Genomic DNA, 24,578 nt, shown 5'->3' on the forward strand with positions numbered 1-24,578 from the left:
CCACCTCGGCTTTTTTTTCTTGCAGGAAAAAAAAGCGCTGACGTAGAGTCACGTGGGAGCAGCGAGGCTCCGCCCGAACAGGTTTGACGATGTCAGGCGCTTCTTTCTGTTTGAACATCGCGCCGCTCCATCCGTCGTGCGGCGCCCCCGGCGCTGCCGCCGCGACGGAGAGGAGCACCGGCTGTGAGAGTGAGGCCTTATATGGTCCCCTACCTCTCTCCGATAGGAGTAACCATTGGATTATAACAGCTGTCAACCACTTTACACGTCACGCTGAGTGTGTGAGTGAAAAACGTTTATTTCTGATATGGCGATTACATATTGAGGGACGAGGAGTGGTACCCTCAGTCCAGGGTCCCAATAGCCCTCGAAGCTGCTTCAGCCCGGCGAACGAGCAGACGCTGGTCCTCCAGGTCGGGTGCGCGAAGGGCATTCTCCCAGTCCGCCTCACTTGGCGTGAGTATACGAGGGACCGCTTGAATAGCTTGGCAGGCCCAGACAGTGTGGTATAGGGTTGCTAGAGACCAACAGAGTGGGCACTCAGGACAATAGAGAGTTGGATGGATACGCTGTAGCGAGTGAGGCAGGGGAAAGTCTGAGTTTGGAGCATTCGGAGAGAGACCGCCTCGGTCCGCGAGAGGCGGCGGTGAGGTCGCGGGAAGGCGCAACGTGTCGCGCGGTAGTATTAAAGGATCTCCCGGTACACAGGGAGTACAGGGTTAAACGCTGCCGGAGAAGGGCCCGGCGAACTCGGCGGCGAATCAGCTCGGTAGGCAAGAGCGCGAGCCCAGGCATGTGCGTATTGATTACCGTCGAGAACGTCGTGTCCAGGGGTCCAGACTAGCGCAGTCGGTGGGGCGGGAGTCGGTGCATGTTGAAGAACGGTAGCGGCGGTGTGGTCTACGACTAAGTCGCGGTACCCACGACTGGCGGAGGCCGAGTCGGTAAAGACTGTCCGGGATGTGGATGAGTCTGGGGTAGTGAGAGCCAGAGCGATTGTCAACTCACTCTTCTGCTGACTGAGCGCTGTTAGTACGTAGCGAGGCCGCAGTGAGGAGGCGACCCGTGTGGTCCACCACGACCGCTGTGAAGGCAGCTAGCGAGGCATATTTGGCTGCATCCACGTGGATGGCGGACTTGGACGAGCCGTAGCGGCGGCGGAGATAGTCTGCCCGGGCGGTGCGACGAGCAGTGTGGAGAGTGGGTTGCATATGGCGTGGGATAGGGGCCACCTTGCAGAAAGTCTGGAGTGACCGAGGAAGCGAGTTTGGTTGTCGGGAAAGAAAGCCTGGAGGGCGAATGTCGAGGTGGGTCAGGAGGGCCCGGCCAGCGGGAGACAGGGTTAGGTGTTGTAGGTGTGCGAGGGAGTGGGCTTCGACCAATTCGCGCGAGGTGTTATGAAGACCGAGTGCGAGAAGTGCCGAGGTAGGCGTGGACGGCGGGAGGCCTAAGACAGTCTTGTAGATTCTGCGTATGAGGATATCGAGTCTATTGTGGTCTGAAGGGGTAAGAACAAGGTAAGGAACAACATGCTGAAAGCGGCTCAGGAAGAGCGCTTGGACCAAGCGGAGAGCGTCCGCTTCAGCGAGACCCGCTCGACGGTGTAAGATGCGGCGGAAAAGGCCCAGAAGCTGCGCAGTCTGTGTAGAGAGGCGGCTTAGTGAGGAACTGGCACGCCCGTCGGCTTAGAGGTGGAGGCCGAAGACTCGTAGCGATGTGACCGCTGGGATTGTGCTGCCATGGACGAAAAGAGCTATAGTTGTGGCAGGGTCGAGGGGAGTGCGAGACCGACCGCGCACGACGAGGAGCTCGGACTTGGAAGGAGAAAGAGTCAAGCCGCAGGAGGTAGCGTATGAGGTGACAGTGTCGAGGCCGTCTTGTAGTGTGGACTGGATATGTCCCACCGAGCCGGCTTTTACCCACAGGGTGATATCATCGGCGTAAATGGCATGATGAAGGTCAGGAATTGCGGAGAGTGCCGCAGGGAGGCCTGCCAGAGCAACATTGAACAGGAGCGGAGTAAGATAGAGCCCTGGGGGTGCCACGGGCGGGTAGAGAGAAGGGTTGGGACCGAAGTTGCCCGAGGCCGACTGTAGCGGTGCGATCAGCGAGGAAAGCACTGACGTACGCGAAGGTTTGGGGACCACAGTGGGTAGCAGCTAGACCGTCTAAGATGGCAGAGTGGGATACATTGTCAAAAGCGGCGTGCAGATCCAATGCCAGGATAGCCCTACTGGACGCTGGAGTGAGGCCTTCGAGAATATCGTGGCGAAGTTGGAGGAGGACATCGTGGGTGGAAAGGTGACTACGAAAGCCATATTGTGTATGGGGGAGGAAAGAGCTTGAGTCAAGGCATGGCTGGAGACGTCTCAGAACGGCGTGTTCAAATAGCTTACCAAGACGCGAGGTAAGGGAGATAGGGCGGAGGTTGGAAAGGTCGTGAGGTTTTCCGGGTTTTGGAATGAAACTGACGTCGGCATGGCGCCACTCGGAAGGCAAGGTGCCCGCTGACCAGTGTGAATTAAAGAATGTCGTAAGAACAGCGATGGAAGAGGTATCGAGGTTGCGGAGTACGGTATAGGTAACCCTGTCCGCCCCAGGAGCAGATTTACGCTGGAGAGATTGCAGCGCTGCGGATATTTCCTCGACCGTGAACGGGGAGTCCAGATCGGGGTTTGGTTGGCCGGTGTATGGGGGCAGTGTGGGAGCAAGCGGGGCGGTAGGGGGAGCGATTTGAAGGCGAAGTTGGGCGAGGAGAGCGTCATCCGAACCTGAAAACGTCTGGATTAAGCGGCGGACAGATTGGGAGGTGTGTCTGCGGAATTTGGTGGGATCTAAGAGATGGCGGAGAAGATGCCAAGTACGGGCTGTACCCAGGCGGTCGTTCAGTGAGTCGCAAATGCCGTTCCACTGCTGCTGCGCCAAGAGGGCCGCATGACTTTCTGCCTGGGCCGTAATGTTGGCGATACGTTGCTTAAGGCGTCGGTTATGGCGTTGCCGGCGCCAGCGGCGCACTAGGCCCCTGCGCGCCTCCCACAGGTGGACCAGATGAGGATCGGCCTCCGGATGTTGGGTTGTGAGTTGGAGGGTCTTTGCGTAGCGATCGACGTCGGAATGGAGGGCGCGGACCCAGAGTTTGATATCAGCGATAGAATCCGACGAGGGGGATTCCGTTCGGGCGGTATGAAAGGCAGGCCAATCGACTAAGCGTGTTTTCCTGAGCGGGGCACGAAGCGGAGGTGTGTGGATCGTAGTCTCAATAATGTAGTGGTCACTACCAAGCGTCTCAAGAAGGTTCCGCCACTCATGGTGCGGTACATGGAGCAGTAAAGTAAGGTCCGGAGAGGTATCGCGGGTGACGGAGTTACCAAGGCGGGTAGGCGTCAAAGGGTCAGTAAGTAAAGAGAAGCCGTGCGATTGGACTAAAGTGTACAGTCGCGTACCTTTGGCTGTAGGCCGGGTGTAACCCCATGCGGGATGGGCTGCGTTGAAGTCTCCGACGACTATCAGAGGGGAGCAGCGTGCAAGACGACATGCGTGTTCAAAGAGATAAGAGAAAGATTCCGCACGGGAACTAGGAGGGCTGTACACTGCGAGCACAAAAACGCTGGGGGTCTGTCTAGATGGCGGTAGCAGTTCCAGAAGAATATGGTCGGTGGTGGTGCCGTCGATGTCATGAGTCACCGGCACAAGTTGCTTCGACACAAGCACTTCACTGCGGCTAGCCCCCGATGGCATGCAACACACATATCCTTGGAGGGTAGGCGAACAGCCGGGCTCCTGAAGGGCGATGACGGCCGGTGCGGATTGAGCTGATGTCACAAACTGTAGCAGGGACGAGCGTTTGCGGCAATTCCACTGCCAGACCACCAGGGGCTCGTTGTCCGGTCGGCGGTCTGGACGGGAAGAGTTACGGCGCAGAGCCGCCATGTGGGTATATTAGAGTTGGGGGCCGCAAGACTGGAGGCGAGAGCGCCGGCGTAGTCTGTTGGGGCGGCACTGTGGTGATTGAACCGCGGGTTTTGCGCTCGCGTCTCACCGCGGGTGGGGTGGACACCTCGAGTAGGACTACTTTCTCCTGGAAAGATTGGAGCGACGCCTGCATTGTCGCGAATAGCTGAGTCATTTGGCCAACCGTAGCAGCTAGCTCCTGCTGACCAGTTGTGAGTGCCTGGATGGCTTTCATGATGGAGGGGTCAATAGGCGCCACTGGGTGGACCGGAGGGGGGAGTGAAGCGGGTGGGGGTTGGGGTTGCCGCAGAGACATTACTTGACGCCGGAGGTTGGCGATCTCCTGCCGTAGCTGCCGGATTTCAGTGTGGGCGGGTTGTGGGGCCACGATGGGAGTTTGGGGGGGACTTGAGGATGCTGGGGCTGGGGGTGGAGCAGCCGCTGCCAAATCCGCCCATCTGAGCCCAGGACGCAAGGAAGGAGAGCGATGTTGGGATGATGGGGAAGAATTCTCCTTACCTTCCTGCTGGGGTGTCCGGCGGGATCGACGTTCTCCCACGCTGTGGCGTGGAGCTGGAGTTGGCAGTGTGTTTCAGTTTTTGGCTGGAAGAACGACTAGAGGGTGGGAGACGGTGATCTGTGCACGTTGCTCACTGGGTGGTCCTCGCGGAGCCGGAGGTCGAGGACGCGGTGTAGCGTAGCGCCGAGGGCAAGTGGGGTCTCCAGTCTTGTGCTCGGCGTCGCACAACGCGCAGCGGGGCTGGCAGGGATGCCCTATCGGGGCGTTTGTTTGGCCGCATATGGGGCAGAGCGGAGTCTCGGAGCCAGGGCATACATCTCAACGATGGCCTTCCCGGCGGCACAGTGTGCACACTTCCCGTAGGGATTTGAAAGGGTGGCACCGGGTTTCGCCGCCATAAAGGTAGACGAAATAGGGAACCTGGCGGCCAGAGAAAATTATCAATGCCGTGCTGGAGGATCCCATGCGCCGAGCGTAGAGAACTTTATAGCCGGGTGCCCGGATGTACTCCTGGAGTTCAGTTGGCGTGATGTTCGGCGGCACATTGTGAATGACTCCTTTGCACGAGTCATCTGGGGCAGCGACGTAGGCGGTAACGGTGTAGCCCTTGTTGTCCAAAGTGACAGACGTGATTTGGCGGAGCTTGTCTGTCAGTGGAGCAGAGGGCGTGCTTACTATGGCCGTGTTGGTTCGATGGCGTACACGGCATACGGCTTCAGCTTGAAATTCCGTCAGCTGCAGTTCGCAAGCGGCAGCGATGCCACAAGCGAAAGAGTGCGGTGCAAGGCGGGCGAGGTTCAAACCTTCGCGGGGTCGAAATATAACCTTGTAGTCAGCCTCCGGAAGGCGAGGGAGAGGTGGTGGCCGGGGTTGGCGACGTGGGGGTGTAGGAGGGGGTATTTCTGCGTCCGAAGCTCCGGAGACTGGGCGGAAGTGCGATCCCACGTAATGGACTGTGAACCAGCCACCGTCTTCCCGAGCGACATCGATGTGGTTGTCATACTGGTCGACGTGGCGAGATGATTTTCCGGCGAGTTGGGCAGCACTTCCTCGTCGTCGTCGTCGTCTATATCCGTTGTAGAGTCGTATATTGTGTGTGCATCGCCGAACTGGTTGAGGCAGCAGGCAGCGGAGTGGTAGCCGTGTGGCTTGTAGACATCGTCGTTGCCATCGCAGAAACCGGGCAGGCTGCAAAGTGCGGGACGCGGGCACGGAGACGGCGTCAGCCGCAGGGAGGAAGAGGCAGCAGCCGCGGCAGCGCGGGCTGGAGCAGACGCTTTTCGAGGAATTATCGCCCCGCTTGGGGCGGCGGATAGCGGTTCACGAGGGGAGATACCCGAGCCGACGGAAACACGTCTGCTCTCGGTGCGCGCTCGAGGTGAACTCCACGTCACGCTGAGACAGCCCCTGTACCAACTGGTTCCGCTCATAATCATCATCATCATCATCAGCCTGACTATACCCACTGCAGGGCGAAGGCCTCTCCCATATTGCTCCACTTAACCCGGTTCTGTGCTAGCTGCATCCACTTGACCCCTGCGAACTTCTTAATCTCATCCGCCCACCTAACTTTCTGCCGCCCCCTGCTACCCTTTCCTTCCCTTGGAATCCAGTTTGTTACCATAAGCGACCATCGGTTATCCTCTCTTCGCACTACATGTCCTGCCCATGTCCATTTCTTCTTCTTAATGTCCACTAGAATGTCGGTAACATGAGTTATTTCTCTGACCCACTCTGCACGCTTCCTATCTCTTAATGTTACCCCTACCAATTTTCGTTCCATAGCCCTCTGGGTTGTCCTCAACTTAAGTAGAACTCTCTTGGTTAGCCTCCACGTTTCAGCGCCATAGGTGAGTACAGGTAAGATGCAATTGTTATATACTATCCTCTTTAGCGATACCGGTAAGCTGCTAGACATAATCTGCGAGTGCTTGCCAAATGCGCTCCATCCCAACCTTATTCTTCTTGTTATTTCCTTTTCATGGTCCGGATCTGCGGTTACTACCTGTCCTAAGTAGACATTCGCCTACTACTTCCAGTACTTCGCTACCTAATGTAAACTGCTGTTCCTTCCCGAGGCTGTTGAACATTACTGTAGTCTTCTGCATATTGATTTTCAAGCCTGCCTTTCTACTTTTCCTGTCTAGGTCATCAATCATTATTTGTAGTTCATCTCCCGAGTTGCTTAGCAAGGCAATGTCATCAGCAAATCGCAGATTACTGAGGTATTCTCCATCTACCCTTATCCCTAACTGCTCCCATTCAAAGTCTCTGAATACTTCCTCTAAGCAAGTATTCCTCTAAGTTCCGCTCAAGAGGTAGCTAATTTCTTTTTGCGGTCAATGCGCCTTTCGCGTGAGTTTTCTGCGCATGCGCGAAGTCGTAGCGGCGACTGATGGAAACACTTTGGACGGCGTCGACGGCGTTTCTCGGCACCGCAAGTGCACGGGGGCTGGTGGCATCGGGCGGCACGGTGACCGTCACAGGCTTGGCAAAGCGATGCAACCACATCTGCCGCGTACGGTTGCCACTCTCTAGGCGTGCCGGGATGCAAGAAGCGGTTTTTTAGGTTTCCTTCGGCGAGCCGCGACAAACAAAGACGTGAAGCCTGAATTAGGGCCGCCAAGCGTCAAGATGTGAATGGCCGACCTTAGCAGCCGACTGCGTACTCTCGACTGTGCGAAAAACACTTCGTTACAGGTATGTATGCATCTAAAGGAAATGTGCATGATGAAAAGTATCTACTGGGGTTTGCATCAAGCCTGTACCCACCAGTGATAGCCGCAATGAGCAGTTGTTCGGCGCGTGTTTGCTTTATGTGCGACGGAGCCTGATGGCGATGTATTTTGTTATTTGTTTTCTTTATGTACGAAGGGGCCGGGTAGCGCAGATACCACAGGTGGCTGTGTGCGCTAGACGGTAATATTTAGCATGTTTTATCGCGACTGCCGCCTGACTAAAAAGAAAAAAAAAATGGGTGTTTGTTGTGATGCACCGGCGTTCGCGAGCCGAGTGGTTTAGCTGGTCATGATGCTCGCGAACGGCAGTGCATACAACAAGCGCCATATTGTTTTTATGGTTAGTAAGGTGGCAATCACGATAAAACCTGCTAAATATTAAGGCCTAGCGCACACAGCGGCCTGTGATATCTAAGCTACCTAGACCTTTCGCACTATATATATATATATATATATATATATATATATATATATATATATATATATATATATATATATGTGTGTGTGTGAAGGAGTGAAGGAAAGAAGCCAACAGTCGGCGAGGCCAAGGAAAGCATTAGGGATTTTACTTTGCCTTTTTTCTTTTTTGTTTGTTTTTTAATTTTTACTTCGATAATCACATAAATTAGTAATGTAATATGTTCAGGGGACAGATAATTAAACGCAAAGTATATATATATATATATATATATATATATATATATATATATATATATATATATATATATATATATAATTATTGCTGCCCAGCAAACATAGTTCTGCATAAAGAAAGTAACTATAAGTAACTAAATTCCTATAAGAAAAGGGGTTAGGCAATGATATACGATCTCCCAGTAATATTCGCAGCTTGCTTACAGGAAGTATTCAGCGACTTGGATGGGAACAGTTAGAGATAAGGGCAGATGGAGAATACCTCAGTAATCTCCGATTTGATGATTACGTAGGCGAATATGTCTACCTAAGACAGGTAGCAACCGCAGATCCGGACCGTGACACGGAAATAACAAGGAGAATAAGATTGAGATGAAGCGCATTTGGCAAGCACTTTCAGATTATGACTAGTGGCTCTGATTAGGAGAGGTAGTAACTGCAGATCCGGGTCATGAAAGGGAAAGAACAAGGAGAATATGATTGGGCGGAGCTCATTTGGTAAGCACTCTCAGATTATGACTAGGAGCTCTGCTTAGGACAGGTAGTAACTGCAGATCGGTACCATGGAAAGGAAATAACAAGGAGAATAAGATTGGGTGGAGGGCATTTGAAAAGCACTCGCAGATTATAGCAGCTCTGCTTAGGACAGGTAGTAACCGCAGAGCCGCACCATGAAAGGAAAATAACAAGAATAAGATTGGGATGACGCGTATTTGGGAAGCACCAACAGATAATGACTAGCAGCTCTGCTTAGGACCGGTAGTAACTGCAGATCCGGGCCATGAAAGGGAAATAACAAGAAGAAGATTGGGTGAAGCGCATTTGGGAAGAACTCGCAGATTATGACTAGCAGCTATGCTTAGGACAGCTAGTATTCTGCAAATTCGGGCCATCATAGGAAAATAAAATGGTGAATAAGATTGGGTGGAGCGCATTTGGCAAGCACTCGAAGTTGTGACTAGCAGCTTACCGATATCGCTCAAGAGGAAAGTACACAACAGTTGCATCTTACCTATACTCACCTATGGGGCTAAAACCTGGAGGCTATCGAAGTGGGTTCTACGTAAGTTGAGGGCAACGCAGAGGGCTATGGAATGAAAAATGCTAACGGTAAGTTAAGAGATAGGAAGCGCGCAGAGTGGTTTAGAGAAATAACTCGTTACTTTCTGTAACATTTTCTGTAACGCTTTTTGTAACACATTCTGTACGCGACGTTCATGAGCCAACTAATTATATACATTAGGAAAATGCTTCGGCGAAGGATAATTCTTACTGAGAAACGTCATTTTGGCTTGATTACACAGCTATGAAGTTCCTCCCTCGCTCCCTCCCCCCTTCCGAAAGAAAAAAAAACACGTACAGTTCCTAATCAGGCAATACGGCCACATTCTCCCGTTTACCTCAGCCTATGTTTTACATGTCCAATGCGCGCCACTAGTAAGCTGTGGAACAAGATGGCAGCCCACCAAGCTTTACGGCCATTTTTAGGCAACGGCCATCATTGGGCAGTATCGGCAACTCCGGCATAAGAAGTCACCACCCTAATTCAGGCCCCGCGGCAGAACATGGAGGCTTCCTAATCCTAGTGGAGGTATCAATACCCCGATGCTGTCCAAAATTTGATTTTGCTGTCGAAGCTCTGGGTCGGGTATTTTTGAAAATGTCTGATTACAAATATTCTTTTCCCAACATGCCAACACTTTTAGTCGATGATTTCAGCTTTCCAGCGATAGTATGGTCAGATATGGCAGTAACATTGTCGAAGAATAACGCAGAAAGTACATTCTTAACACGTGTCCTATACGTTTGGCTTATCGGAGCTAATCGCCACCTCTGCAAGGCAGGGTAATCGGTCCCCCAGCTTCATTGATCTCTTGTTCACCGCACATCCTGACAGCCTTTCTGCACTAACTTTTTCACCTGGACTTTGTGATCATGCCATGATTCACGCTACTCATCAGTCGCGTTTAATTAGGAACTCAGACAGGGCTAGTTTAAAAAAATAAAGTTAACACAGCGCTGTGTTAATTTTTATCAGTCACAAATTACATATCCGACAGAAAAAAAAGAAAAACCTCTCTACAATAGAGATAATTATGCAGCTTTCAATGAAAACTTAACGCAATTTAGTGTCTCTATTCTTGATAGCTTTTGTTCTCGTTCAGTTTAATATAACTGGCTGATTTTAAATCTGAATTGCAGCAACTAATGCAGCCCACGTTACCACCATTAGCTTACCAGAACAGCCGCCTTCTTCTTGGTTTAATAACACACTTGTTAGGCTATAGCGTAAGGAGTTTGCTTTGCTGAACGCTCAGCGTGGCCGTCGTCTGGTGGGGTAAAAAACAGCATATCTTTCAAATAGAGCTAATCAATCGGAGAAGGGTCCAAATGTAGCCAAAAATGCGAGGAGGGCCTCATGTGGTATTTCAGAAAGCATATGGAATTCAAATGAGTTACGTTGTCGCCATTGGGGCTCGAACTTAGGCTCTCTGCATCATAAGCGGGTAGGCAACACATAGGGCAAGAAAGGTTGCGATACTCTTGGGTCGCTGGTGTACATCGCTTTTGAGAGGCACCTAGTAGTGAAGATGTGGTGCTCATGGCCTACTAATGTGTATTAGGGAGGTGTGTAGATGTAGCCGGTACTACTCCGAGACTACTTGGTGACAGGTCTCGGGTTCCGCTCTGACAGGAAGTAGCGTCCTTGCAAGCTGCCTCTATGCAAGCTGCATCCATCACCTCCATGCAAGTTGCCTCCATCGTCTGCTAAAAGCAGAAAGCACACGAAAGCGCCTGCAAAAGCACTTATTACAAACGTCAGCTGCTCCAGCACAAGACATATCGTTTGCGACGCTTTCATACCTGCGCGCTGAAAAGATCGCGAAATAGAGGAAGAACTTCTGGACAACACGATCCGTGCTCGATGCTCTGGACGCTTCCTTGTGTATCGAAATTCAAGACAAGAAAGCGAAGACGCAAGGTTCAAACATCTCATAGTTGCTCAGACAGTGTGCGGCTGTGTTGAGCACAAGCTATCGTATGCAGAAACACGAATCTTACTCAAGAATGCGCTTAGAGTCCAACTCAAAATGGCCATTGGCTCAGAAATTGTGCTGGTAGGAGGTGCTTCTGCGCTGCCCGGCGAAATTCGATCAGCGGACACTTGTCAGCAAGTAGTCCGGGACTGCCTGGGAATGATCACGTGATCAGAAGAGAACGCGGCTCAATTACACAGCGTGTCGTGAATATAGGATAAAGCGCTACAACATAGTCTTCCGCTTGCTTCTCCAATGTGTATCCTCTTTTTCGTTCTCTTTCTGAGCATAATATCAATGCTTTGCTGTACCAAGAAAGAAAAAAAAAAACTATTTTTGTGCTCATTTTTTTTTGTGCTTTCCAATAGCATGAAATTGGTTTTCCATCTGGTACATTACCGAAAGGCATACCAATCATCAGTTAGGCAACAAAAAATGCAGACAACTGTTACGGGTCAGCATTAAGTAGCTGATCGTCTTACTTTAGCTGCAAAATTATAAATTTGAGGCAGCTACTCACACGTCCAAATTAGGTGCTTAAGTTGTCTGGGGGCTGACTTGGCAGGAACAAATGGCTGCCCTCGGTACTGCTCAAAGAAATGTCTGCGCTTGCTTTTATATCCATGGACAAACAGCGATGTAGGATGTATTTCGTTTTCGATTTTTACCACAGAGTACAAAGGGGTAAATTTCCTGTGCTCCGCAGGTCCATGACATTTTGTTATTGATTTGTATCAAGCAGGGTACATTCACTTTGCATCCGGCCGGTGCCATTCGCACCGGTTGTCGTGAAGCGCGCCCAAATAGCCACATAAGTGTTCACGAGGGCGAAAGCCCAGCGACGGCGCGTCGCACGCTAGGCAGTTTAATTGAGAATCGGAAGGCCCTCTGTGGGGTCGAAGGGCTTGATGAAGCTGAAAAACGTCGATGTTTTTCTCTGCCTTGTGTTTTAAACTAAAAAATTGCGGCAGTTACTATTTAATGTGCGTATCGCTGGCGTGGCTGAGAAGTTCAATCACACTATGGATGTTGCCCTTTGCGTTTCAGACTAGATGTTTAACGCACAGGGCTGATAAAAAGGGACTGGGAATAAAATGATACATTCGCGCTAGGCTGCTCAAAGTTTTCAGCAGTGCTTGGCTTAGGACGTGGTAATAAGAAGTACGAGTGCTTGCCAAGTGATAATGTTTGATTTATTTACTTTGCAGCCGAGACCCGTTTAGCTTATAATGTAAACCGCTCGTGATTATTTACCATCACTAACACTATCTGTCACTTTTCAGTGCATACTAAAGGCGTTGCTTTCGCTCATGTGTCAATGTTGCATGGTCCCATTCTTGACTGATCTGCGAAACGCTGAACAGTTAAGAATGGGACCTTTTCGTCAGTGCCAGAAATAACGCTTAGCGATTTTCCACATCACTTATGTGTATGGGAATACTTGCGCGGGAAAAACATGCGAACAATATATGGTGGTGCAAGGATACGCGGGCATGAAATAAAAAATATGAACTTTTTGCATCAATAGTGTTCTGGATGTCGCACAGTACAGTGCACCTGTTTTCGTTATTCCTACTCGCACCTATAACGACTGAAGCACACGAGGATGATCGTGAGCTAAGCACAGGAAATCGCGCCAGAATTGCCCCCGGGCGGCCGCAGTGGGGTGCTCGCGCAGTCGGAAGCGGCGCTATCGTCGGCGCTCAGTTGCATCGGTCTATTGCCACGAAATGCACATGACCAGCATTAAATTCTTTCAGTTCCCGGTGTAGACAAGCTTGAGAGGACGTCGAGTCAGAAATGGAGTCAACATCCGGAAGCCGAAATGGAAACACCCGTGTGCTGAACGACGTTGAATGACATGAATTCTCCATCTAAGGTTTCTGCGCCCTTCCCGAAAATGGAGCCACGGTGTCACAAACTCACGCACGCAGAACACCGCCTGACGTCGGCGGATGAGGCGGCAGCAGTTCGAAGCTCGTCCGAGAATTTGAAACCAAGTCGGCCACTGTGCTGCCATGTCAGCTCATGGCGTTTTCCCCTTTAGGAGCTAGACATGTACACGGCACTCGAACACGTGCTTCTCCTGCATGCGTAGGCCTGCGTTCTGTTGTATTATTCTGCATTGTTCAGCAATTCGATGCCGCCATCGTCACAGCTTCAATAAAATTTCGGTTGGGCCTGTTTAGTGCACGATATTTCTATGGCTACTGATGAGCGTGAACACTAGACAGCCTACGAAGAGCGGACAAACACAAGGACAGACGCTACTATTTTTTTCTGTCTTCCTTCGTGCTTCATTGGGCTACCGTTTTCTGTGTCCACCCCGTAACCTTCTTTCGCGATCAACCCATTGCTCACACCTGCCAAGAAAGACTGTGCGGGTTAACCCTACACAAACGGAGCCTCCCGGCAGATGAAAATACCCTCTATGATCCAGTATCATCCCTTGTCCTTCTGCTGGTGTCCTCATTTCGGATCGTCTAATGCTGGCGGTCATCAGTCACCATAGGATGTCATCACAGGGACTTCAGCAAAGCAGCGGAGTCTGATGATAAGCGAGGTACGAAGCCTCTTGCGAAAAGCGATCTCTTTGCGGGTTATAAATCACAGCTGGAGACTGCTCGCCTCAGCCGATTCCCGTAACCATTACGTGTTGACATCTGCTCTCGTTTACGGGAGAGGTTTTTATTACACACCGTCGTGAAGGCTGAGTTTTCCAATACAATTGTGACCGTCCACTAGGTGGCCTAATCACATCAGTTCTTTCGGGCAATCTGGAGCGGCATGCACGCATCTTAATGATGCGTGCATGCCGCTTTGTTTCTTGCTGAGGGCTAAACAAATCAGGGACTATCAATTAACCCATACCAGAAATGCATGCGAGTTTTTCAAAGTTGTGATTCCATGTGTTCCCAAGGAATATCACGAAGAACGCCTTGACAAAGAAGAAAAAATCCCAGACGCAGTGTTTCAGTTTCGCCACTTGGAGGCATGCACCAAGAGGGTAGTAGCTATGACGTGGCATGCACCGTGTAAGTCCTCCCTGCTGTCGGGGAAAGCATTTTTTTCTTCCACTGCCCTCTTGTGCTACGAGTTGCCGGTATGCAAGGTCTGGCGGATGCAAACACCGGGAACGCTGTATTGTGTGTACACACTGTATGAAAGCTCCAGTCACACGCGGCAGCTACAAGTATATGCAAGCGCGCAAAGGAGCACGGGCAAGCGACGGTACGAGTGCGCAGATGATCACAGCACAACACCTAATAGAAAAAAAAACACACCCTGCGCGTCCTAAGGTGACAACACACAACGATTTCAAGAAAAACTCCTCGTTGGACATTTGCAAAGATATTGTGCATATGTAAAGGCAAAAATGATAGCTCCTGTAGTGCATTTCTGTATGTTTTAAAGTTGAATGCGCTTAGGTCATGGTTTGCATCCCATTTGCATCGTGCATTCATTAGGCCCACCTTTATTTACCTTGAACAAATGCTCTTTCATGGGACTTCACTTTATACGGCGCTTGAGAATTTGGGATTATCACTGCGATAAAGACTCCAGACCTGTCTTTCCACAGTGTACCAAAAAAGCTAAGGAAAATAGGAGACATAAAAATGCGGATGATGTAACCATTTGGACAAAGGTAGCGATGCTGAAATCAGGCACAAATTGCAAGAGGCGGCAAACAACACTGTACAATATGCAAACGAGAGGGGCGTGAAATGTTCTCCAGAGAAATCGGAGTTGTTTATATACAATCTGAAACACCTAAGGCAAAAAGAACAAATGGACGTAAATATAAGACAAGCGGTCCTGAAAGTCAAGCAAATGAAGGTGCTAGGAATGGTCCTCCAAAAAAACGGACGCAACGGAAAAACGATAAAGAAGCAGTAAGGACAGGTCATACAAACGACAAATCTTATAAGGAGAATAGCCAATAAAAAAGGAGGCCTTAAGGAATGTAACCTATCAAGGCTCATACAAGAGTTCGTAATAAGCAGAGTCGGGTATGCCATGCCATACTTAGACCTGAAGAAGGTCGAAAAAGATAGGATCGATAGCATGATCAAAAATGCCTTAAAAGAGCACTACACCTCCAAGCAAGTACCTCCAGAGACAGGCTAATGATGCTGGGAATACACAACACATTAGATGAAATAATTGAAGCAACATTAGCTACACAACAAAGAAGGCTAGAGAAAACTAAGGGTGGAAATAACATATTGCGGGAAATAGGTATACAACTGAAGGATTACTGGGACAAGACAGAGGAAATGAGAGGAGGACTAGAAACGGATCCATATCCCCCATTATCAAAGAACATTAAGCAGAGGCGAGAGAAAAGGACCGAAACACAGACACGGAGATTTGAGACGAAAAATTCAGGTAGAATTGCATATGTAGACGCTGCATATTGCGGCAAAGAAAAAATGAATGCAGTCGTAGTCAATGGCAAGCGAGAAATGGTTACAGCAATCTCTATAAAAACAAGATTGATACAGGCAGCGGAAGCGGCTGCAATAGCACTGGCTCTTACTCAGACCGAGGCAAAATGCATAGTCAGTGACAGCAAAAGCGCAATCAGGAGCTGCATCGCAGGAGTCATAGCGACGATCGCGGCTAGAATCCTCGATCAAAAGCGAATAGAAAGAGACGTAACGCTTGTTTGGAGGCCAGCCCACACAGGCGTGCCCGGAAACGAGGTGGCACACAAACTATCCCGAGATCTCACGCCACCGGAGCAAGGCAAACAGCAGGGCCTGATTAACTATAGCGAAATAACAACGCACTACAGGCTGAGCAGGAGGGTCCTACCACAACCAGACCCCACGTTAGACAAAGATGAAGCAGCAGCATGGAGAAACTAGAGACAAATACATACCCGAACCCAGTTCTAGTCAACCATATATGGCCGGAAGTACGATTAGACCTATGTTCATTATGCAAGGAAAGGGGATCACTGGATCACATATGGGAATGCGCGATGTCACCAAGTAGGGATAAAAATATAACTAAAGACACCTGAGAGACCCTTCTGCGAAGCTCAGACCCAAGAGCCCGAAGAGAAATTGTTCGACTGGCCGAAGATGCCCCTGGAGTCCAAGGACTACCGGTCGGCAACTAAGACGACTGTCCACCTTTCGGGTCTAATCCCCGAAGAGCTGGACACTCGCTCTGTTGGACAAATATAGGTTCTCTCTTTCCACAGTGTATGGATTGGTATGTCGCGATTGACAAAAACGTCCGTAAGAACTCTGGACTGTTTTGCGGTTTTGCGCGAATTTCACTAAGATGAAGCCAGGTCTAGGCTCGTTGGTTCCGACGCCGCAATATGCAGTCGTTTTAAAAAACACGCGGCTTTTTTGAACAGAGCTGCAGTTGCTGCCTGCGTTAGGGGCTCGGTGGGAGAGTCCCGAGAGAGAACCTTCGCCCTCCCTCTCACGCTCTAACCTAAAACGCCTGATGAACTTTATATGCGGCGTTCGTCTGGTTCGCTGCTCGCGTTCGTTACGAAAAAGGGCGACTGGATGTTCGCCTATCAATGCACGTAGGCGCGAAAAGCGACTGTCGTGGCTCTCTTACCTCGTCTTTAAAGCAGGTGAAGGTTCGCGCCGTTGATATGCATTGCTTTGCAGTGGCGAGGTCTTGTTTCTTGGTTGAAAATATTTAATTCACTGTTCTCATTGTGAAAGTGACTCCGCATTATTTCTATAAAAATGATTTTCAAGCCAGATCAACACTATAGTGTTATGCTGTTGTGCAGCATATGCATAAAAACTTTCCAGAAGGCACTTTGAATCATTAAAAGCGAAAGCCATTATAGCGCTGTGGATCGAAGCCCTCCACTACGGCACCTCTATCTCCCTCTCTTCTTTCACTCCCATTTTTTTTCCTTCCTTTACGTTGAGGTACATGTGTCCGCGAACAATTGTGACAGATACTGCGCCTTTTCTGTCCTGCAAATCAATTTCAAATGCCGCTGATGCCTGCTATACTAACGCCTCCTAGACATCTGGGTCTGCTTCTCTTCGCAGTGTGGTGCGGTGTTCGAGGAAGCGGCAAATGAAAGGCGCCGCACGGACGCCTGGATCGGACGCCCGGCGATATCAGCTTCGTCTATGCATAAATCACCTGGCGATGTCATGACGAGTAGTGACGGTACATGACGGGCCCCCTGTTAAAGGCGCAGTATCTGTGGTTCGCGGAATCCTGCTATCTTCACGGTAGACAAGGGGAATTATGGTGAACGTTTCGTGATCCGGGGCGTGGCGCAGTTGGTAAAGCGCTCGGCTGAGCATCCAAGCGATGGAGGTTAGATTCCAGGTGGAGACAAGGTTTATTTATTTATTTTTAACTATATGCCTCGGAAGTGTGACACCCTCTGCCGACCGCTTCTGCTGCCAACGATGAGGAGTTAAAGGCTTTCGCCTTAATATAATGGCCACAAGGGCTGTGCCGTTTGATACTTTATGCCGAGTATAGTTGCACTGCAGAATACTTTATTCCTAAACAATTACTGTTAATTAGCTAATTGTAAATAAAGTTAAGTTTCGTACCACATAATCGTCATTTACCAGTAAATATCTTATCTAGAGTATAATTGAAATGAACTGATTCATTTCAAGCATGAATACATTTTGAGGAGGAGGGCGAAAGGCACAGTGGGCCTGACAAGACCCGTCCCAATTTGGTACTAAAACGCAGCGTACGACAGGTGCACAAACTGATTTAATGCATGCAATTGGCACATCCAGATATTACATTTTCAAATTTTCGGATATCTTTTAGTACGTAGAATAAAAAAAAATACATTCATTCGCAACAATGAACAGTTTCAACATATGATGACCAAGGCGCTCGATAAAGAAAATTTGTGTCACCTTTTTCTCCTAAATAACATCTCATTCGAACATTTATATATGAAATCTTTTATCAGCGAGTTTGAATTTAAAAGGACGATTACTTGGTGCAGTGTAGGTTAAGTTCCATAATTTTTCGTATTGCCGCGAAGCCTTCAAAACTGTATTTGTTGTTTTTCAACAGCCGCCGGCATACAGGCTTATCACTCTGATTCTGGATCGCGTATCAGTTCCGTAATCTTTGTTTGTTAATGCTCGATGCCGCGAGTCACACCTTTATCAGTTTCGTTGTAGCGCAAAATGCACCGAGATCTATCTCGAAGATTCCAGCCACTCGTGTGTCTTTCCACAATGTTCCAGCCCGTGCTGGTAGCTGTTTGCGATGTTATCTAGATTGTTCTGTGCAGCCTTTTAATTGAGCGTTGACGAGTGTGAGGGGCACTCTTTGTTCGACGATCGACCAACACGTTTGCTGCTATCGCCGCCGCCGAGTTGCTTAGTTCTTTTGCGGGCGCAAGTCAGCCCAATAAAGAGTTAATTTCCGTACCATCAAGCCTGTGTCCTCATTTGTGTCATCGACCGTGGTCACCACCACGTGACATCTGGTGGAGGTGCTGCCCTTGATCCTTCAAGTAAAGACCTCAGCCTTATTTCTGTCGCCCTGGAAGACCAACCTACAGGTCACCGAGCCAGCCGCCGACTCCAAGGCCTACAACCCGAACACGGTCTGCTGCCTGACCCCATTCGATCTCGGAAGGCATCGACGCTGACAATGGCCCAGCCTACAGCACCGGTTGTTTTCGTCCAGCCCCGTGAGCCCCCCTGCTTCCATGGACGACCGGATGAAGATGCGGGAGACTGGATGGACCTTTGCGATCGTGTGGCAGACTTCAATGGCTGGAGCGACGCCGCGAAACTTAGGCAAGTCTACTTTGTTCTTCAAGGACATGCCCGAGTTTGGTTCGGAAATCATGAGGCAACTATGAAGGATTGGGACACTTTCAAGGAAGCGTTGTTGACTGCCTTTTCAAGCGTCGTCCGGAAGGAAAGAGCCCAGGCCCTCCTTCAGTCAAGGCTTCAACTCCCTAACGAGCCTGTCCTGGCGTACGTTGAGGAGATGAAGCGCCTCTTTCGCCGCGCCGACCCTAATATGACCGAAGGTGAGCGAGAGAAACTTCTATGGCGAGGCGTTAAAGAGTCGCTCTTTGCGGGTCTTGTGCGAAATCCGCCAAGAACTGTGACGGAATTTGAAACAGAAGCGTCTACCACCGAGAAGACGTTGGACAACCGGATGCGCCATTATGAGCGACCACTTCAACCGGACGACTCAAGCCACTACCCTAGCGCATCTACAAGCGGAGAGAACCTTCGGGACCTCATCCGGGAGATCATGCGAGAGGAGCTCCGCCGACTGATGCCATCATCGCAACAACCGCAGGTGGCGACGCTCACGGACGTCGTCCGTGAAGAAGTCCAGCAGGCGCTGGGCGTTCCTCAAGCGACGGCTGCGACTGTTCCAGCACAAGAGGCAATAGCGATTAACTACGCTGGTGCATTACGTCGCCCACCACCCCGACGTCACGACTTTCCGAGCCCTCGCCGCTACCGTCCAGTTCCTGAAAACCGCCCCTTGGCCCCATTCCGCCAAGCCTACCAACGACCAACAAGCCCCAGGAAGTGCGACGCATTGGGGACAGCGAACAACCGGGCATTATGCTTCCACTGCGGTGAGGCCGGCCACATTATGCGGCACTGCCCGTACCGACGAATCGGTCTCCGCGGATTTGCAGTCGACGCTCTACGACCACAAGAAATCGACAACTATCTGCGTAGCGGTGAGATTGCGCCACCAAGCCGTCGATTCAGGTCTCCATCGCCGTACAGGGCCCGCTTTGCGTCGCCAGGACGTAACTATAATGATAGTGTGCGCGGAAGGTCCCCAAGCCCGCGCAGGGGAAACTAAACAGAGCAACCTTTGGAGGGGAGGTTGCTCAACGGCGAAAAGACGAACATCCTCCGCCGCCGACGACCACTAACGACGACGCAGCCATTTCACCGCCGCTCCACACGACGACATCGACGACAACACGACCAGAGTGCAAGCCGACACCGCCCAGCGAAGTAACAACGGCCATGACCTGAAGAAACGACGGAGCCGAGATCGGGCGCCAAGGTCCACGTGTAATGCGAGGAGGCGAACAAGTGACCTTGAAATTGATATCGACTGTCGCAGAGTCACTGCCCTAGTAGACACCGGAGCTGACTATTCAGTCAACAGTGGACCGTTAGCCTCTCAGCTAAGAAAAGTTACCACCGCTTGCTTGGGATGGCCCGCTGATTCGCACCGCAGGTGGCAACCTGATTACTCCATCGGGACGATGCACTGCAAGAATAACTGTAAATGGGCGTACTTACCCCACCAGCTTTGTGGTCTTGCAACAGTGCTCCCGGACGTGATTTCAGGCACGGACGTCCTAAATGAACATAGGGCTATCATCGACCTGCGATCCAAGCTCATCAAGCTCTCTGCAGACAAAACCATTCCTGCTACGACGACGTCGACGCAACACATTGCTCTAAACGTCCTCGATGAAGAATTCACCGTCCCGCCCCTATCAAGCATCGCAGTCTGCGTTGGTAGCGGAAACATCGAAACCGCTGAAGGCATCGTCAAAGGAAATATCCAATTGCTCTTAGAACGAGGTATCGGCATTGTAAGAGGCATCGCGAAATTTCGGAGATGTCAAGCTCAGGTGCTGGTAACAAACTTCTCCGAAGAATACCGGCATCTCAACAAGGGCACGACGATCGCTTTTCTCAACGAATTAGCGGACCTCAAGGATGTATTCGCCCTCCACGACCAAACGCTGGAAGACGCACCGGACCTATTCCGTCAGCCCACATTTGACATCAACCCGGCATTGACCCACAGCAGGAAAGACCAGATTCTCAGTCTTCTTCGAAGCTACGCGGAGTGCTTCTCGTCATCATCGAAGGCACGACAAACACCACTGACCAAGCACCGCATTATAACGGACGAACACGCCCGACCTCTGCGCCAAAGCTCATATCATGTATCGCCGCGAGAACGCCAGGCCATACGCGATCAAGTTCAGGAAATGCTGCGTGATGACGTAATCTAGCCATTGAAGAGCCCCTGGGCGGCACCAGTCGTTTTGGTGAAGAAGAAAGACGGCACACTTCGCTTCTGCGTTGATTACCGCCGCTTAAATAGCATTACTAAGAAGGATGTCTACCCGCTTCCCCGCATCGACGACACTCTCGACCGGCTCTGCAATGCAAGGTACTTCTCATCGATGGACCTGAAGAGCGAATATTGGCAAATTGAGGTCGACGAAAGAGATCGCGAGAAGACAGCATTCATCACTCCGGATGGTCTTTTTGAGATCAAGGTGATGCCATTTTGGCCTCTGCTCCGCGCCAGCCACATTTCGACGAGTAATGGACACAGTTCTGGCAGGCTTGAAGTGGCAAATTTGTTTGGTATATTTTGACGACGTTGTTGTCTTCTCGTCAAACTTTGAAGACCACCTAAAACGACTACAGACAGTGCTGGAAGCCATCAAGTCATCGGGGCTAACGCTAAAAGCAGAGAAGTGTCAATTCGCCTACGAAGAACTCCGGTTCTTAAGTAACATTGTTAGCAAGGACTGTATTCGCCCAGACCCGGAGAAAACAGCTGCAATCGCACAATTCCCACCGCCTGCCAACAAGAAAGCTGTGCGCCGATTCCTTGGGCTGTGCGCTTATTATCGACGATTTGTCAGAAACGTTTCGCGGACCGCCGAACCGTTGACGCAGCTTACAAAGGCTGACGTACCTTTTAAATGGGAAGCGCCGCAAGGAGAAGCCTTCGACGAACTTAAGCACCGCCTGCTGTGCCCTCCTGTACTTGGCCACTTTGGTGAAAACGCCGAGACCGAAATTCACACCGACGCGAGCAGTGTGGGCCTAGGAGCCGTTCTCGTCCAGAAGAGTGCCGGACAGGAGGAAGTAATCGCCTACGCGAGCAGGTCCCTCACAAAAGCCGAAGTCAATTACTCGACGACCGAGAAGGAGTGCCTCGCGATCATCTGGGCTACTTCTAAGTTTCGTCCATACCTATACGGCCGACCACTCAAGGTGGTAAGCGACCATCATGCGCTCTGCTGGCTGGCTAATTTGAAAGATCCCTCCGGCCGCCTTGCCATATGGAGCCTACGACTTCAAGAATTTGACTTGACTGTGGTCTATAATTTGACTGAAGATGAAGCGCACGGGAAGACGCACACAAGAGAAGAAGACACAGTACACGCGCTATAAGTCTATAAGTCGGGCCGGAAGCAATCCGACGCAGACTGCTTATCACGCGCTCCCGTCAACGCTCCCCCGAAGACGATGACGACGATGCCTTTCTAGAACCGGTAAGCGCCAGCAGTTTCGCAGAACAACAGCGATCAGACCCTGAGCTGAAAGCGCTAGCCGATTACTTAGAAGGAAAGACCACTTCCCCTCCTGGTGTGTTCAGGCGACATTTATCATAGCTCGCGTTAAGCAATGGCCTCCTTGTGAAGAAGAACTTCGCAACCAACAAGACCGCGCAGCTTCTTGTAGTGCCTAAAAACCTCCGGCAGGAAATTCTGCAGGCGTTGCACTATGAGCCCACAGCAGGCCATCTCGGATTTGTGCGCACGTTGCGTCGAATCGAGGAGAAGTATTACTGGCCGCGACTGCCTGCCGAAGTTGCCCACTACGTGAAGACATGTCGTGAGTGTCAACGACGAACATCAGACCAGCAGGACTACTAAACCCTAGTCCGCCCCCAGACCTGCCCTTTCAACAAATTGGGATGGATCTCCTCGGCCCCTTTCCATTTTCGTCTATGGGCAACAAGTGGATCATCGTGGCCACTGGCTACCACCCGTTACGCCGAAGCAAAAGCACTACCAAATGGTACCGCGGCAGAAGTCGCCAAATTTTTTGACGAACAAATTCTCCTGCGACATGGCGCCCCAGGAGTGCTCATCACGGACATGGGAAAGGCGTTTATGGCAGAGTTGATGCAAGCTATCCTGGAATGCAGTCACACAAGCTATCGACGAACAACTGCGTACCATCCCCAGACCAATGGCCTTACGGAGCGCGTGAACAAAAGGATCGCGGACATGATCGCTATGTACGTCGACGCTGAACACAAGACCTGGGACGCCATCTTGCCGCACGTGATCTTCGCGTATAACACGGCAGTCCAGGAGACGACCACAGCGACCCCGTTCAAACTTGTGTACGGTAGGGAGCCCACGACGACGCTCGACGCAATGCTACCGCACGTAACCAACGAGGACAACCTCGACGTCGCCGCCTACCTGCAGCGTGCAGAGGAAGCCCGACGACTCGCATGGCTACGTATTAAAGACCAACAGCGCACCGACAGCCGAAGATACAACTTACGACGACACCACGCAGAGTACAATTCAGGAGACCAAGTGTGGGTTTGGACACCAATTCGCCGTCGCGGATTAAGTGAAAAGTTGTTGCGTCGATACTTTGGGCCGTACAAAATCATTCGCCGCGTCAGACCACTGGACTATGAAGTCATTTCCGACGGAACGTCAGCATCACAACAGCGACGCGCACGCCCACAAATTGTACATGTTGTACGACTGAAGCCTTATTAAGCGCGTTAAAGAATCTGTGGCGTTTAAACTTTGCAGTGTTTATGTTTAAGTTGCTTTGTTTGGAACATCGAGGCGATGGTTTTTTAAAGGGGGAGTAATGCCGCGAAGCCTTCAAAACTGTATTTGTTGTTTTTCAACAGCCGCCGGCATACAGGCTTATCACTCTGTTTTTGGATCGCGTATCAGTTAATTAATCTTTGTTTGTTAATGCTCGATGTCGCGAGTCACACCTTTATCAGTTTCGTTGTAGCGCAAGATGCACCGAGATCTATCTCGAAGATTCCGGCCACTCCTGTGTCTTTCCACAATTTTCCAGCCCGTGCTGGTAGCGGTTTGCGACGTTATCTAGATTGTTCTGTGCAGCCCTTTAATTGAGCGTTGACGAGTGTGGCGGGCACTCTTTGTTCGACGATCGACCAACACGTCTGCTGCTATCGCCGCCGCTGAGTTGCTTAGTTCTTTTGCGGGCGCAACTCAGCCCAATAAAGAGTTAATTTCCGTACCATCAAGCCTGTGTCCTCATTTTTGTCATCGACCCTGGTCACTACCACGTGACAGTATTCTGGATGGCCTGATAGTAGCGTTTCTCAGCTGATATGATTGTCGCGGCTAATGGGGCAGGTTGTGTGAAACTCTTTGTAAATCTACACAGGACAAATTGTAGGTATAATTCTTTTGTTGCTAATTTATTAACTGTAATTTATTATTAACGTTTATAGTACAGGTTCAAGCGATATTGAAAGGATAGCTAAGGTCGAGTAGAGCTGCAACAGGTATTTGAAAGTCCTAATTATTTGCCGTTAATTAGGTATTTTTGATAGCTATAAATCTTGCTGTGGAGCATCGATTCACATATCGCTGGATAGCATTATGTAGATTATAATTGCACTGGAAGTCGTAGGATTTAAGTCATTTTCACAAATTTGTTATTGGCTATTAACTATGGAACGTACTGGTATAGTATAAATGCACATATTGCAATTGAAGACACCAGACCCATCCCATGCCCGAAGTCTTCCACACCAGCTGCAGAAGCGGATGTTCTCCACATCCTGTGAACTTGTGCTAAGACAAGGGCATCAAGGACACAGGTTCTGCAGGAAGTGGGCCTAACCGCAAAAAGGGAAGAGGACTTC

At 50.4% G+C, this 24,578-nt stretch overlaps 1 protein-coding gene across 1 annotated transcript in view; it reads right to left on the reverse strand.

Annotated features, from left to right (window-relative positions):
• LOC146175164 (juvenile hormone acid O-methyltransferase-like) overlaps window positions 1-24,578 on the reverse strand; it is a 67,604-nt gene that overhangs the window by 26,737 nt on the left and 16,289 nt on the right. The gene's annotated exons all lie outside the window — the stretch shown is intronic.

This window comes from Amblyomma maculatum, chromosome 11, assembly GCF_055883805.1.
Source record: "Amblyomma maculatum isolate TAMU_Amacu chromosome 11, ASM5588380v1, whole genome shotgun sequence".
NCBI lineage: Eukaryota > Metazoa > Arthropoda > Arachnida > Ixodida > Ixodidae > Amblyomma > Amblyomma maculatum.